The 4180-nt window shown below is 46.8% G+C and overlaps 1 long non-coding RNA gene across 1 annotated transcript; it reads left to right on the top strand.

The window, feature by feature from the left end:
• Nucleotides 1-3923, top strand: LOC137523123 (uncharacterized). The gene is made up of 3 exons (XR_011022508.1): nucleotides 1-72; nucleotides 1442-1588; nucleotides 3883-3923. It is a non-coding gene; the product is annotated as an uncharacterized lncRNA (long non-coding RNA).
• Nucleotides 3924-4180: the final 257 nt, after the last annotated feature.

Raw genomic sequence — 4180 nt, 5'->3', positions numbered from 1 at the left:
GTGAAGGTGAAGAAGTTTTATGCCCAGAAGGCAGCGCCTGTATGACCGTCTCTGAACGACTGATCATTTCCGGTATGTCTAATCCTCATTTTAAATTAACCTCCCTGGCATTAACCCCAAGTCAGGCTTGGAGTTTGAAAGCCGCAGCTCAGATCGGTAGCCCCGAGCTAGACTCGTGGTCACCGACACAAGGTCTATGCAGAGCAATGGTGCGCAGCGGGCATTTTCACTCACCTCCCTGGGGATCCACATTCTTCTTCCTGTCCTCCGAGGCTCTGCATTCCCCTAGTGAGATCGCCGGCTGTCATCATGACACCAGGTGGCGATCTCACTATAAGGGTACAGCGCCATCCGGAATACGGAGGGAGAACTGCAGTGCTGGATGCCAGGGAGGTGAGTGCTGTGGCTGCTGCAAATCTCTTTAACCCCTTGTCCCCCATGCAGGCTGGGATAGCCAGAATGTGGAGCCCCAGCCATGTAGCTATGGACTATGGTATGGGGGGTTCCGGGGGGGGAGAGGGGCAACCAAGCCTCTCCCTCTCCCCTGGAGCCCTTGTCCAATCCATGAACAAGGGGCTCTTCCCCACCTCTGTTGCCCAGGAGAAGGCAGAGGCCGATGACGCTCTGGGGGCGGAGGGTCATGGTGGCATCTGGGGGTCCCCTTTAAGATGGAGACCGACCACTTTCTACCCCTATACTCATTTTGCACGGGGATCTCCATCTTGAAGGGGACTCCCAGATGCTACCATGAACCACCCAAGGCATTGTTGGCTCCCACCTCCTCCTAGGGCACTGGAGGTGGGGAAGAGCCCCTTGTCTATGGATTGGACAATGGCTCTGGGGGAGAGGGGCAGGCTTGCATGGACCATGAGGGCTGGTATAGCTCCTGGTTTCCAGGGAGTCTGTACACAACTGCCTACGGACCCCCTGAAAGCCCCGTCAGGAAAATCACTGCTCTTTCTTTTGATATATGTAAATTGACACTACCGCTCGGCTTATACATTATCTGTTATTTACGCATTTAAATGTATACTTTTTCCAATCGTAACTTTAAAATTGTTTTTCTCCAAACCTATAAGGTCTTTTAGATATTTTTTGTTTTGTTCCCTCGTTCCTCCTTAACAAACCCTGCAAATTTGGTGTTTCTAGCACGTAAACGCTAAATTCAGCGACTATTACCATATTTCCCACACTCAACTTAAAAAAAAAAATCGATTTTCTCAAAAACTATAAGGTCTTTTTGAAAAAAAAAAATTATTGTCCCCACTGTCCTCCCTGCAAATTTGGTGTTTCTAGCATGTGCCGGGCTTTGCTATTAACACCGTGAATGGGGCAGCATCATGGAAGATGTTGGCGCTATATAAATAAAAATAATAATAGTTGTTATTATTGTTATAGTTGTTGTTACTACTATTGTTTGATATCACTTTTGTTTTTACAGGTCAACAAACTCACTCGGTTTTAAAGCGATGTGCGGAGAACTTGCCTTGCAAAGCAGCTTCTAACGCATTTGCCACAAATGAAAATCGTGTATCGCTTTTCACGGAATGCTGTACAGGAGATCTGTGTAACTCTGATGGCTACAACAGTAAGTTCTGGGAAGAGTGTTCCTTGTTATATTATCCTCATCAGCTAGATCCAGACATTTCTTGGCCTGCATACAATATTCACACCAGCTTGTGACCTTAAAGGGGATCTGAAGGGGAAATAAACTTATGAGAGAATGATTTGTATGTGTAGTACAGCTAATAAATGGAACATTGGTAGCAAAGAATATAGTCTCATATGGTTTCCAATACAGGAAGAGTTAAGAATCTTCAGTTGTTATCTATGTAAAAGAGTTTCTCTGAGCTCTTCTCCTGATTTATTCAGAGAGCAATGCTATTTTCTGAAGTACTTATCTCAACCTGTCTGTCACTGTTCCTAGTTTGTTTAAGGTTTTACTGCCAGGAAGTTCAAAGGATCCTTAGCACCATATAGGCAGGTGGGGAGTGTTAGACCTGTCCCCATTCAGGAATAAGATGTCCCTCTCTGTAGATTGGAAGAAAGGGGCCAAATCCTGCCCACCAGGGGTGGATACGATTAATGTACAGTTGTACAGAGGCGCCAGTAGTATAGAAGGAGCTAAAAACTTTTAAAATGAAGGAGGCAGCAGTGGACTTGCCACCCCGAGGTAGACACAAGATACTGTTGAGTTTTTTCCACAAAAAACAATTTATTTACATACTCCAGACAAGTGCAACACGACAAGTGCATTTTGCGGGCATATCCCACTTCATCAGGCTATAACAAGGAGTACACAACTCATGCAGGTCTAAGCTTAGTGCCTCTGTGTCATCATCACGTACAGCATCAGAGTGTCTGCCTTGCTTCTCTCCCTTTTCTGATGCCAAGAATGCACAAATGGCACTCTGGTGCATCAATGGCTAGGGAAATAGGTCCTCTGAGCAATCCAATTCAGGGGCAGCGTTTTAAGGGCAGAAATCACATTGAATGCTAAATTGCAGGCCTTAAAGTGCTTTAAAACATCTTGCATGTGTATACATCAATCAGGGAGTGTAATTAGAGTACTGCTTCACACTGACACACCAAACTCACTGTGTAACGCACCGCAAACAGCTGTTTGTGTAGTGATGGCCGTGCTGGACTGGTGCGCACTATGGCCAGAGTGTAGGCCGTGGCGGTGTTCAAGCCCATATAGTCGCCGGGCTGAGATAGCTCAATGATAGAACAACAGTGACTGTCCAGCTGATCAAATTTGGTCTGTCCACTACCTTATTATCTTGGGTGTGTCCCCCCCACCCGAGACACTCATATAGCCGGCAGTCATTGCTTCATTGTGATACGCAAGCCCCTTCACCGTGGCAAGGTAGTGATCACGAAGGGGAATTGACACATGCCTTTTGTTTTGTTGTTGCAGCTTTAGTGCAGCCAGAAAAATTAGGCAGGCATGTACACGCACCAGAAAAATTATTATAGCGGCCGCTGCTAGCAGGGGCCTTAAAAATTCAGGAATCCGCCTGGAGTCCTGGACCCTGTTGGTGGTGGCGGAGAAGGCAGTCAAGCGGCCTGCGGGCAGAGATGCTGTGTGGGGACCGACTGAGTCTTAGGGCAGGCAGTCACATGGCGTGCAGGCAGAGATGCTGTGTGGGGACCGACTGAGTCTTAGGACAGGCAGGGGTGCTCTTTTTTAGCAATAAGAATCAGCAAGGAGCAAGCTAACAAGCCTACAAGAGCCTAACTAAGCTTTCCCTATGTCTCTCTCTGCAGCAGCTCTCCCTTCCCTAATTACTGCAGGCACATGAGTGAGTCCAATGCCTGACGCTGCATGCCTTTTATAAGGGGGGTTGGGCTCTAGGAGGGAGTGTAGCCTGATTGGCTACAATGTGCCTGCTGACTGTGGTGTAGAGGGTCAAAGTTGACCCTAATGATGCACTATGGGGCCAAATCAAACTTCCGCAAAAGTTTGCGGTTCTCCGCGATCGCGAACCACAGAAGTTTGCTGGCAACCATTCGCCAGCGAACAGCTCGGGCCATCTCTATTCTAGACCAGCGGTAGGGAACATTGGCTCTCCAGCTGTGATAAAACTACAAAACCCAGAATGCATTTGTCTTCACTAATCATGACTGTGGCTGACAGACTCCTGCAATGCATTGTGGGACTTGTAGTTCCTTAACAGCTAGAGAGCCAAGGTTCCCTACCCCTGTTCTAGAGCATGAGTGGCACTGCAGGCAGAGAAGTCCGGCAGGACTTGGAACTTTGGAGCTCGCAGGACGTGAGTGTTCACTTTGTGTTCCCAGCCCGCTGCGCCATCAAATCTCCCCCAAACCCCTTTATGAAAGATCTGCGCTTCCATCTACTAATATGTTCTATTTCTACAGTGCCAATTGACATCAATGATCACCTGGGTCCTCGGTGTCCATCTTGCTTTGCAACTAACACGTTGGGTACTTGTGAGACGGATGTAACATCAATCTGTCCAGGAGTCGATGACAAATGTTCAGATATCTCAGGACACATTTTAGTACCTGGTAAGGTTTTTACTGTTTCTTTAGATGCAAGCTTTACATTTTTAGTACCACTTTTTTGTGTTACATTTTCTTAACCGTATTTCTGGTGATTTACGTAGGTTTATCTTATGTAGGGTTTTCTTTTTGTTTTGTTTTTGTGTTGTTTTTA

The sequence above is a fragment of the Hyperolius riggenbachi genome, chromosome 6, assembly GCF_040937935.1.
Source record: "Hyperolius riggenbachi isolate aHypRig1 chromosome 6, aHypRig1.pri, whole genome shotgun sequence".
NCBI classification, from domain to species: Eukaryota; Metazoa; Chordata; class Amphibia; order Anura; family Hyperoliidae; genus Hyperolius; species Hyperolius riggenbachi.
The sequence above is the reverse complement of the archived record's forward strand: the minus strand, read 5'-3'. Positions and strand labels throughout refer to the sequence as shown.